The sequence below is a fragment of the Bidens hawaiensis genome, unplaced genomic scaffold (assembly GCF_021521415.1).
Source record: "Bidens hawaiensis isolate Kalapana, Puna unplaced genomic scaffold, B.hawaiensis_p1.1 tig00064535_1, whole genome shotgun sequence".
In the NCBI taxonomy this organism is placed as follows: Eukaryota; Viridiplantae; Streptophyta; class Magnoliopsida; order Asterales; family Asteraceae; genus Bidens; species Bidens hawaiensis.
The window spans coordinates 37729-51412 of record NW_027501506.1 but is presented as its reverse complement, the minus strand read 5'-3'; the positions used below and the strand labels follow the sequence as shown (position 1 = coordinate 51412).

Genomic DNA, 13684 nt, shown 5'->3' with positions numbered 1-13684 from the left:
TACACTAACTCGTTTTATTCTTTAGAGCTATATTTACCTATAGATAGAAATTTTAAACATTAGTGGTTATTTAGTCTAACATAATTGCCGATATTACGCTTATTTGGAGATATTTTAGTGCCAAAAAGATGTATAAATTCTTATACATTAGAAATCTTTTTATCTTTGTTTATGTTGACGTTAAGTGGCGACGTGAATTTTACTTTTTATTTTTAAATTTTAATTTAATTACTGTTTTTTAAAAATTTTTAAATTTGACTACATATATTGCAAATTCCGACCCCCACATCTTATCCTGCATTTCTTTCTTGACGCACAAAAAAGTCGATGAGACTCGATTTGAAGATTTAGTGACCTGGGTTGAGGAAAAATTGGATGAGTGACCTAATTTGAACACTTTTAAAACTTGGTTACTATTTTATGAGATATTCTCTTAAACTCTTGTGACAAATCAGTTTTAGCATCCGTGTTGTAACGTGTAGCAATTTCAGTCGGACCCTCTTAATAAAAGAATGAATGTAAGATTAGACAATTATATAAATGTTAGGATTTTTTTTTCTATTAGGAGTGTACAAAATGAATAATATTTATTTCTTAAGAACTTAGGTGTTAAGAGTTGGTTATATATAGTAATTGTGGATAAAGTATATAAGAGGTAGTGTTGTAAGGGAAACAACCGAAAATAGGAAAGGTGAGGACTTCCAGGCTTTTTTCTTTTCATGGTAGTGATATTGGATATTTGGTGGATGAAGTTTCTGAAAGATGTACGGTAAGAAACTCCACATATGAATTTAATAAAATCAAGAGATAAGTTATAAAGTAGTAATTAAGTTTTGAAATTATTTTAATCAAGTCATTTATAAAATATAGTGTTTAAATACTCACACATCGTACTTAAATCATATTTTTAGTTAGGTGGTAAAGGTTTTTATCTTTGGAAGTGAAGACCAATATTCAAAACCTTACATGAAAGTATATTTTCTTTTAAACTTGAAGTAGTTTACGAGTCAGAGTAGAGATAGATAATGGATGTCTGTTTGAGCCGTTAAAAAAAATTAATTGAAACTTACCATGGAGGCCCCAATAAGACAATGGTCAACCACCATGTCTTACTACTGTTCTTATTGGTTTAAACACAGGATCATAATTAACATATATAAACTAATATGCTATTTGGTGCGGATTGACACTACTTACAAGCAAGGAAGCCCAATATAACGCAATATATGTAATGTATGGAGATTAAAGAAAAAAAAAGTTATCAGTCCAACCATTAACTAGTTGAATCGATCACCCCACCAACCTAAAGGAAAGTGGTTCAGGAGTAATCAACTAGACCTACTATGTAGCTAGCTAGCTAGTTTTCTATCTTGTCCAGTTGGGAAAACAAGTCTATCATCTAATATCCATCACCACATTTAAAGGCATGTATGGGCCGAATTTGTAATCAAAATTTAATAATATAGTATATTAGTGTAATTAGTTATATCAAGAGATAATTGTAACTTTTAATTCCACATAAAAGAAATTAAAGGTTATTTGGTCTAGCGGTATTATGGTATTTATATTATTTTGTTTTAAAATAATAGAGAAGAGAATTTTAAGTTGACTCATTTCATTGGTTTAGTTTAAAATGATACAACCATGAAACACCAATTGTGTTTAGTTTAAATTATGAAATAAAAAAGTGAACCATGCATCAAATAATTTTTGTTAAGGTTGTGTTTTGAATCTTCCAGCTTTATTCCCTCCGACACACATAACCGTCAGCAATCCTCACTACCATCCTTTTCTCAGACCAACTTTCAAATCTCACTTGCTTTTGAGGTTTACATGCATGTATATTTTGTCATAAAAGACATTAAAGAAAATAACAGCTTTCCATTTTATAATAAAACTTTAACCTTTTCTTTTGTCTGATTACATTTTGTTAATTAATAATTTTTGTCACTAAATCACACTTACCCTTACCATCAACAACATACTCATCCCACTATATCTACTTTTCTAATCATCTACACCGACATATCATGGATTCATGGTACATCGCTACGTTAATTAGATACTTTTGTCACCTAACATTAATACTTATAATTCTAAACCACATGTTATTTTGGTTATAATAAAAAAGAAATCATATATACATACAAACAAACAAACATACATACAGATGTCCGCATGAAATCTAAAAACATATGCTAGGATATCACAATAAATTAAACTCTAGACCATCTCTATAGGTTCATTTTCTTTAATAGACCATCAATAGGCCGGTTAATTCTCTAAACTCTAGCTAGGTATCTTTTTCCTATATTAATCTGTTCGTTTATTGTTTTCTTTTTCCTATATTAATCTGTTTGTCTCATCTTTTTGTTTGTTGTTGTGATGAGTATTGAATTAAAGTTTGCTTAATTTTGGCTATGATTAGGGTTTTTCGCTCATTTTTTGTTGATTGTTCGGCTCATGTTATGAATTTGGCTTATATTTATTACCAGGCTAGAAACCCATATTATCAACGAAGTTTCAAAACTTAGCGTATAGCCCAAAAGTGTTTTCAACAAATGGTTTATCGATGACTGAAAGATGTAAACTTTCTATTTATGATCTTTGCTAGTTGAATTATAATTCCAGTTGCTATGTGTCAGTTACCAATGTCCGTAATTGACACGTACACAATTCGAACAATTTTAAATTTGCATGAAATAAAAACTTAAGAACTCATTTTGATCTCGTGTAGCGGTTCGTACAGAGGTTATAATGTCACAGATGCCAAACATATTATTTTTTAAAAGTTAGTGATTATATTTATCTATTTTTTACCAAACTAAATCGACCATTTTTATATGCAACTCAAATATGTAAGTATTCTTTTGCAGAATTAAACTTTTTTCTTTTAATTCTACAAGATTCATTATTTGTTTATGTGGAAGACAGTTTTATGTCAAAAGCCTTTAGGAAAGCAACAATTAAGTAATACAAGAATTAGTTAATAGTATGTGGAAGTGCATGTGTGCACATGGTGATGGGGTCCTTAATTGAGTCTATTTGCGGCAATAGCATGTTCAAATAAAGCAACCTAACGGCCCAAAAGTTAACCATCATTGTTTATAGTAGGATGTTTTTGCATTATCGTTAGAGCCGGTTATCTAGTAGTTCTGGACCATAAACGATGTTACGTGTTAAAGCCTTAATGTTTGAGAGCGTAAAGTGCCTAATTACGCTTTGAAGCTCGTTATAGCCACTCAATCCTTGTAGAAGGAGAGGGTCCGTTCTCGTTTATTGTATACTTTATCGATCTTTTTCTTTATGAATCCTTTGAATTGTTTCTTTGATTGTTATTAGAAAAGAATATTGAACTTATTTTGATATATTGAAAGTGAAGTGAGTAAAATATCCTCAATGACTTTCAATAAGTGGTATAAGAGTAATAATATAGCCCACTTGTGATGTGAATGGCAACTCTTGGTTTGACCATGATTCATAGTTCATGATGTCTTCCATTGAAAGTCTTTCTTGAAAAATAAAAGTGTTTATAACTATTCTTAATACCCGCATGAGTCTTTATGAGACGGGATATTAACAGTGCATAATGATTGTAACACTTCAATTGTAACTCACACAAGAACACCATCAAGGAGAAAACCCACTATTTTAAAAAATTCTTTTTAAGTCAAGTTTTAAACTTGAAACCATAAGATCCCAAATTTTACTCATCACCCGCCATTAGACCAAAAGGTCAATGCCATTGAAAGTCTTCCTAATAACCTTGATTAAACAACATGTTCATAGAATTTACAATGTGAAAATATAAAAAAAAAGAGTTTCATATGGACAGTAGTTGATGTCAATTATTATAATGAATTCAAGAAGAGGATTCTTGGGTATAAACTTAATCTAGAAATAAACAAATATATCTTAAAACTAATATATCTCTAGAACCAAACCTTATATAAACTTATGAGTTGTAATTGATAAAATTTACATTGTTAATTAAAAATCCCTAACAAGAAACATACATTTCAAGTTTTTTTCCCCTTAACAAGGCCTATTATTTCCACTTATAAAGATTAAACAATTTACTTAACACTTCAATATTTTGTATTAATCATGAAATTGTCATCACTTTTTTATACAATATATGTTCTTATATTGTTAATAAGTTAAAAGAATAATGATACAACTTGCCCAAAAGTAGGACTACAATGGAATTGTTATTGGTGTAACATTAAGCACTTCAAAAAAGTAACAAAACGATGTCGTTTTAATGCTATATATGATGCGTTAAGATAAATCAACATCTATATCCTTTTCTTGACCTTTATTCCTTTTCGCAACAAGGATATTGATGGAGGGGGGCATTAAGATAGATGTCGTAAGTATGCATACCCCTTTTGGCTTTTGTTGCAGTTGTAAAGCGAGAGAGAACCCTTATGAGTTTTGTGTTGAAGAAAAGCACTAAACTACAAAGATTCAATATTCACATTAAAGAAAAAAAGAAGCAAAGATTCAGTATTTAGGGATAATCAATTTCTTAGAATATCATTAAAGATATAACTAGATACGTACCCGCGTAATGTAGTGATGAGCACAACACTTAGGTTGGTGATTTATAATATTGTATTTGATGAGAAAAAAAAAAACATTAACCAATTAACCAAAAATCCAATTAAAATGTAATTATTTTAAAATTGATATATAGTTATAAATTACTCATATTAAAGAGTTTTTTTAAATGATGTATAAAATAGTTATTGACTTATGCAAATATGATTCGCCCTTGGTATACTATGGTGTTTGAGAGGTACATGCAATTAGTGTAATATGGACCCAAAGTAGATAAATAATATTGTAAGTGAAGATGATTCGAATTTGTAAATGAATAACTTACTTACATCCCATAGACTAGACAACATAAAAATCAATATAAACAAGCATACAAATTCATCGAAAAAAAACAATAACTTACTTGTATCCTATAGACTAGGCTGGCTTTACTCCTTGATATTCTTTTTTGAAATTTCTTCATAATTCCAATTATTAAATTTGTAACATGAGATTTACACTCAATTCAACTTTAATGAAATGATGCTTATAGCACAAATACATGTTTTAGAAAGCCAACTAGTGTAAGTGTAGTTGAACATATAGGCAAGACTACAATCTATCACACCAAATACGTAAACTACTTTTTTTTAACGACCAACCAAACTTTGTTATATAAACAAACTATCGTTACAAGCAAGACGCTAATAACACCAACAAAACCGCCACCTAAAATTACCAGCAAGTATGCCTAGTACAATTGACATACAAAGAGATGATTAATTGTAAACTACTTCGATCCAAGATTCTTACTCTTCATGTAAATGATTAATTAATTGTCAACACAAAGATGGGCACCTCTTGGCTAGTGGCTATATAGTTGTCATGTTTGCATTAATCACTTTAGCGATATGTTTTATAACTCACATTCAATCATCTCAACATATTTCCTTTAGTCCTTACTCCTTACCATCAATTGTGAATCTAGAATCTTGCAAATTGGCATATCAAGTAGCATGTTATGATTAGCATAATAATTATATGAAGCGAAAACTCGTAGAGCTTAAACTACAAATTTTTTTAAAATCTGTCAAAACCAATAATGCAAGTGTTGCGTACCACGACTCTTAACGCGGTACAACACAATATACCAAACATGATATTATAGATTTACACTTTCATAATGAAACATGTTCCCTCGACGAACAAATTTACCAAGGGCTTACCCTCAAGGGGTGTGTTAAGTAAAACAAAGATGTGTTTAGTAACTGCTAACATAATTTCTTCTTTTCGATGTAATAGAATGAAACAAAAGTAAGTCTTTATTTCATAAATTAGTGATTACAGGTGTGATATCTGCGGGGGTTATCGAATCTGTTTTAATCTCCTCGGTATTGGTTTCTGAAACCCTAATCTTTCCAAGAAATCCTCAATCAGCCTGAAATACAACATTTTATAAAAAATTACAATTTTTTTTTTGGAAAAATGGCTTAAAATGGGGAGCTTAATCTTGAGATTACATACATGCCACAAATTGATTTTTGTGATGCCACAAGGTCTCGATCCGGGAATGAATCATCAAGCCGAAAGCTTAACCACACATATAATTCCAGAACCTTGATATCGTAACATCTTTCAGATAAAAGGTTTAAAGGGTATGAACAAAAGAATCCTTAAAAGTTAAAATGTATGTAGGGAAATAATATATATTTATATCGCAAAAACACTTTCCAAGAGTACACGATTTATAATTTATATCAAAAGAAAACTTACCTTATGAATTGATTCAAGCTCCTTGAGTTCGGCTTGAGTCTTTGGCACCTTAAGCGTGCCTGGGGTAAATATTTCTTTGAGTCGAACAATGCGATTCTTTGCATATGTATGTGCAAACTAATTAATAAAAAAACAAATTTGTTAGATTGTTATCATTCCAAGCAAGCTTATGAGGAAATCAGATACTAGAAGTGGCAAAAGGGTGCATTGGGTAACGGGTCAAAATAGGATCGGGTCAACCAGTAAATTTATTAAATTGCAGACCAAAATGAACCCACCAACACATTTTTATCCATTTTTTGAATTTTAAAAACTAAATAATGTGCGATATATGATCAGAACTTCAGAAGGTTTCTATGCATTTGAATATCCGGTTGACTTTCAACATGTTTGACTCATTTGATCCTTTAACCACCTTTACAAAATATTATAACAGGTCTTACCTGCGTGAGCCCCTGAGATAATATTTCATCGCCCATGTCAGCTGGACTGCAAAAAACAATTCTCAATGATTTTAAAAGAAAAAAAGAAATATAAACTGATCTAATGTACGTTAATACAATAGAGTTAATTCAAACCTAAAAGAAGGAAAGTAAAAAACATACCTAAGACAAAACAGGTACTTATCATGCAAAGAAATTGGCAATTCGTCGAGTACTGCAGCTACTTTCTGTTATAATTTGTCAATAAACATATAATAAAACAAAATAATTAGATAACTATAAACATATATATAATAACTAGTATTAAAAATTGTTTGAATCTCAATGGTTTGAAAAGCATACCAACATTTCTTCACAGTTCGCAATAAAATAGTTTTCTGATAACTTTGCATTCTCAACAAATTCCTCCTTTAAAAAGATAATCAAAGACTATAATTAACAGTCTAAACAGAATACTGCACCGAAAAACAACAAATACAACATTATAAAAATAAATTCTTCGATAAGTAACCAATAACCAACCAGAATTTGGCAGAGACCACAGTTAAGATGTGAACGAGAGTACATGTATAAGAGATCAAAAGTGGGAAATAATCCAGCACTCTGCATCATAAACAATGTACTTTAAAATACTATAAAATAACCCGAAAACACTCAAATTTGAATAAATAAAAAATAAAACCGTTACTTCTAGAATTGGAGATGGGCAATTTAGTGAGGAATGAATTAAGGGTAGATCTTTTTTATCCAAGCAAGTGACTTCACCGACTGGAAATTTAGATCCAAATCTGCCAGCTCTACCTAGAATATGCATAAAAATTATACATAAAAATGTTAGCTTTAATAGGCGCATTATATGTTGTGTTATGAAATATAACAATTACCAGCGATTTATTTAATTTCGGGTACAGAAAGTGGTCTCATTTCAAGTCCATCAAACTTCTCCATTTCTGAAAATATAATTCTGGAAATGTTAAGATTAAGGCCCATGCCAATGGCATCACTTGCTACAAGAACATCAAACTCGCTACTTTCGTCATTGAACATCGTCGCCTGCAGTTTTCACAAAACATATCAGTTCAGAACATATAATGCAACATAACAATATGATACGAAACTGATAGTTTAGGTGTCTTATTGTAAATGTTCATGGTACAAAAGGTCTTATGTGTAATTGTTGTAATAAAGCTAGGGACCTAAAAGTTAGATAACGAACCTTCTGTTAGTCGTTATATACCTAACAAATGGAATAAACGATCATTGATCAATTGAGAACTAATTCTTCTGTGTTTCTCTCTCTTAATTATATCTCTAAAAACCTGATCGTATCACTGGTATCAGAGTGGTCAATCTTCAGCACTCGGTTTCCAATTGCGACTCTATGTCTGAACTCGGATCACCAGTGTTCCAATTCGTTTTAGTAATCACTCAATTCACGACGGGGACCACGAGAATAACGAGAACACTAACCCGCGTTCCTAGCCTTAATGGAATTAAAATTGCTAACTTCTATCTACTGATATAAAGAAACAAACTGCCAACTACTTCAGGGAAATAAAAGATTAAAATCAAAATAGAACTTTACACTAAACTTAAAATATGATAAGTGATAGGCAATGAAAATGTGGCCTGCAAGCTGCGTGAGGTTGTGATCTTAGTCACTTTTGTTTTTATCCAATCCAACCCAACTGATCCAACTCGTGGTTCCATTTGTGATTGACCCGGTTGAAACGTCCTCTGTAGCAACGACTAGTGAACCAACGGGCGTTCAAAACTGATGTGTTTGTCATTCCACTTGAAAACTATGACATTGTTTTAGGTGTCCAATGGCTGCTCAACCTTAAACATATCACATGGAATTTCAAGGACCTAACCATGTAATTTAAGATTGATGGTGTCAATCGTCAACTTAAAGGGTGTATTAGCAATAATATCTCTTTATGCTCTAGCTCTAAGATGGGATAATTATTACATGAGGGTAGTATTTCTAAGGCTCAATTGCTTAGCATTCAAGTAAAACCTCAGAAGAGCAAAACGGTCAACTCCAACATTCAGTTGGATATTCTTTTAAAAGCATAAGCAAAAATCTTCAAAAGTTACAGATATCAGGCCATGCAGAAAGTTACAATTGAACAGTTCAAGAGTTGCTAGAAACAAGGGTGATTAGAATAGTTCAAATCCTTTTGTTGTACATCGAGGTTATGCATTGATTATAGGAAACTTAATAATACATTTCATCAATTACTGAGGAAGAGTGTACAGATGTTTTTTGATGATACTCTGGTATACAGAAGTTCAATGGATAAACACTTGATTCGTTAAGAAAAAGCATTCCAGTTATTCAGATTACATCAGTTATATGCTAAACAGTCCTAATGCAGTTTTGGGGGTATTAATCTGGAATAGTCAAGGGGCTTTTGGAAATCGCAGGATATTACAAGAGGTTTATTAAATCTTTTAGAATATCAGCAAAACTCTTAATAGATTTTACAAGGAAAGACTCTTTCAAATGGACAGATGAAGCTACTGCAGCCTTCATCCAATTGGAGAAAAAAAAAAACACTTTTCTCCACCAGTTTTAGCTCTACCTGATTTTTCAATACCGTTTGTATTAGAAACAGATGCATCAGTCAAAAGTACAAGAGCAGTTCTTATGCAAAATCAGCACCCCATTGCATTCATCAGTAGAGCTTTATCTCCAAAACAATTGACTCGGTCAGTTTATGAAAGGGAGTTAATGGCTATCCTATTTGTCGTTAAACAATGGCATCATTACTTATCTATGAGCCATTTTGTCATAAAGACTGATCAGAAGAGCCTTAAATTTTTACTCATTCCGAGGATCACTAACATGTTTGGTTATCAAAAATGTTGGGTTATGACTATGAGATCTCAAGATATGTCACTATTTGATAGAGTTAAGGCCACTTGGAGTATTGATGAGAAGTTGAAATATATTATTGCAAGTGTATTTGATGGTCAGCTGGTTAAAATTTACAAATGGAATGGTCAAACTTTGATAAAGGGCAACTGTTTGATAGGATGACCAGTTGCAAAATGACATAACTACCCTTTTTCATGCAACACCTATGGCTAGACATTAAGGTGTTCATGCTATTCGCAAACAATCAAAGACTTTGCTACTTGGAAAGGAGTTTCTAAACAAGTTAGACAATTTATCATAGAATGCCATGTTTTCCTTGTGAATAAAAAAAGGTAGAAGCAAAAAAACAATTGCGAATAGAAAGATGTAAATACCTGCCTTGTTCGAGTCTCTGGAGGCAATGAACCATAAACTACCGAACACAAATGTCTTCCATCATCTTCAATTTTTTTCTAACAAAACAAAACAAACACGTTATCACCAACCACTTCACTAGCACTCCTCCAATAACATTATACATATTAAGAGTCAGGTCTCACCTTTAGTTTGTATATTTTCTGGCGTGAAAAAGTCACAATACAATCACCTCGTCTAATATCTGAAAAAGACCTAAGATGTGTTTTCAATGGCACTAATGGTGAAAGGCGATCATAATATTGTACCTACACAACAATATAGATAATATGAGTACTAAAACAAATCATATCATCCACAACATCAAACTCACTACCTCGATATTATCACCCGTCACACTTAAAATATCTTGAATTAACGGGACTGCAGCAGCATCGCCACACAAGTGAAGCTCGTCAGCCGGAATCCCTAACAGAGCACGTGTAAATGAAAAGCCACGTGACCTGCACCCTATCATCTGCATATATATAAAGGACGTGTTTGTATAATAATATACGGAATAATATTATTTATTAATCTTCTTGATAACTTAACCAGACCTGAATTTCATCAATAACAGCACATGCATAATTAGAGCTGACATCCGCCATCTCAACCGTCACAGCTTTATGCCTTGCACCTTCAACAATATCTTTTTCTTGTCCAGTAATTAAATCACACGGAACGTTTGCTTTATTTAACCGCTTTGCTACTTCCCATGCTAACAGTCTCAACGGTCCACAATAAACACCTAATTCAAAAAATAAAATACATAAAAATTTGCAAGATTCTTGTGTGGAAATCTTCAATTGATATTAATAGTTTGATACCAGAATCACTGAGTTCCAACCGCTTTAACGCACTATATGTCTTCCCACTGTTTGTTGGGCCCACATGAAGAAATACATTTCGTTTTTTCCGTCGGGCTGCAGGGTACCATGTGTGAGGACGACTGAAATGGAAGAAATAAGTTCATAAATCTCATTTAAGTTATAGAACCACATATAAAACCGTGCATAATAAGTTCTTACGTGAGGTCTGTATAATCAAACTTCGCTGCACCAGTAGAACTGCTAAACTGCTTTAAGGAAGTATGTATACAAATTGATGCTCCAAAATTAGCTGTTCAAATACGAGCATTTAGAAGAAAATAATAAAAGTGCACACAAATTCCAAAATAGCAACCGTTCATTTTCTTCATATCTATCATTTCTTGCAGTGTTGTAAAAGTCACAATTAGGTGCCGATTAATCGGAAATCAGAGGACTAGCGATTCGATTTTACCTAATCGGCCCCTAAAATCACTACAAGTCAAATTTCGGTCGAAATTAGTCAAAAATTTTAAAGTATTTGAAAAATTATGTATAAAATTTTGAAAACTTACATATAAAATTCCGATCTGATTAATCCATATTAACCACTAACCAAAATCCCACCACCCGACTAGTGCCTAGCAAGTTCTACAACACCTAAAATCACTACTGGTCAAATTTCGGTCGAAATTGGTCAAAATCTTTGAAGTATTTGAAAACCTATATATAAAATTTTGTGTTGCGTGTGTGCGTATAAAACTTTGAAAATTTACATATAAATTCCAATCCGATTAATCCATATTAATTGCTAACCAGTATCCCACCGCCCGACTAGTGCCTAGCGAATTCTACAATACTGATTTCTCATAAAAATGAGAACTTTTTATCATTAGAAATCAAAAAACATCGAAATCAAGTAGCAACACACCAATGCCTGATATATTCTAAGATAATTAAAGTATAAAACATATAAAGGAGGTAAACATCTATTCTCATAGTTAAACCCTCATTTCTTGCAGTGTTGTAAAAATCATGACTACACCCGATCAATCGGAAATCAGAGGGTTACTGATTTCATTTCACCTAATCAGCCCCTAAAATCGCTACCAGTCAAAATATCTGAAGTACTTGAAAATTAATACACAAAATATATACAAATTTTGTGTGTATATAATTTAGAAAAATTACATATAAAATTCCAATCCGATTAATCTATTTTAATCGCTAATCGGTATCCCACTGCCCGACTAGCGCTAATCCGGTTCACTTTTTTCATATCTATCACTTCTTGCAGCGTTGTAAAAATCGCGATTAGACACCAATTAATCGGAAATCAGAGGGCTACTGATTCAATTTCACTTAATCAGCCCCTAAAACCAGTACCAGTCAAAATCTCTGAAGCACTTGAAAAAATTCATACTTACTTTGAATAATTATATACAGAATTGTGTATATATATAAAATTAATCGCTAACCAGTATCCCACCGCCCAACTAGCGCCTAGCGAGTTCTACAACACTGATTTCTCGTAAAAATGTAAGCTTGTTATCAGTAGAAATCAACAAACATCAAAATCAAGTAGCAATACACCAATGCTTGATATATTTTAAGCTAATTAAAGCATAAAACATATAAAGGCGGTAAATTTATTATCAATATCACCCACATCTTTAAACCACCTCTTCTCATAGTTACCTCATTTCAAAGAAAAATGTAAACTTTCAAAAAAAATAATAAAGTAATAAAAAATGAGAGAAAAACGAATATAAGGGCTGCTGATTCGATTTCAACTAATCAGCCCCTAAAGTCGGTACCAGTAAAAATTGGTCAACTTTCGGTCAAAATCTCAAGTACTTGAAAAAGCATACTTATTTTAAATATATATATATATATATACACAAATTTTGTGTGGGTGCGTGTGTATATAATTTTGAAAAATTTTGTGCAGGTACACCCCATCGCCCGACTAGCGCCTAGCAAGTTCTATAACACCTAAATCGCTACTAGTCAAATTTCAAACGAAATTGGTCAAAATCTTAAGTATTTGAAAAATTTTTTAAATTTTGAAAAATTACATATAAAATCCTAATCCGATTCATCCATATTAATCGCTAACCGGCATCCCACCACCCGACTAGCGCCTAGCGAGTTCAACAACTCTGATTTATTGTTAAAATGTAAACTTTTTATCAAAATCAAGTATTAATAAACCAATGCTTGATATATATTATAAGCTAATTAAAGCATAATAAAACACATAAAGGACGTAAATTTATTACCAATAACAAATACCCACATCATTAAACCATCTATTTATCATAATTACACCCTCATTTCAAATAAATATTCAAACCCTAATTGAAACAAATAATAAAAGAATATGAATATAAAGGTTTGAAAGATACCATTGGATAACAGAGTATGAGAAACGGTAGAAGGTGAGAGTCTCCGGCGAAGAATGATGGACGCCATATTTATTATTATTAAATTGGTCAGAATTATTTTCCGGTGAACGGTGGTTTGACCAAAGAATACGGCAAATTTTGTATTAGATGGTTTAACCAAGAACATGGGCTTAAATTATTATTATTATTATTAGACAAAATGACAAAACTCGTACTTTATGTTTGCATCAATTTTCAGTGGTCGTCATTTACAAAGATAAACGCCAGAAAACATCCTTTATGTTTAAAAACTCTATCACGTTATGTCCTTTGGCTCTAACCTAGTTAATTTTTGTCGTTAAATCTGATCATGTGCAAATCACATGAGGGTATTTTTGTAATTTTTCATATTTGTTTTAATAATTAAAAATAAAGAAATAGATATAATTTAAA

The 13684-nt window shown here is 31.8% G+C and overlaps 1 pseudogene across 1 annotated transcript; it reads right to left on the bottom strand.

Moving 5' to 3' along the window:
- Positions 1-5678: 5678 nt before the first annotated feature.
- LOC143604257 (ATP-dependent RNA helicase SUV3, mitochondrial-like) lies at positions 5679-13359 on the bottom strand (annotated as a pseudogene). The gene is made up of 16 exons (XR_013148254.1): positions 13253-13359; positions 11067-11157; positions 10866-10987; positions 10596-10786; positions 10373-10513; positions 10182-10304; positions 10017-10094; positions 7643-7811; positions 7447-7559; positions 7281-7361; positions 7101-7166; positions 6921-6985; positions 6759-6804; positions 6316-6432; positions 6067-6158; positions 5679-5980 (listed from the first exon to the last, which is right to left on the bottom strand). The product of XR_013148254.1 is annotated as an ATP-dependent RNA helicase SUV3, mitochondrial-like (transcript).
- Positions 13360-13684: the final 325 nt, after the last annotated feature.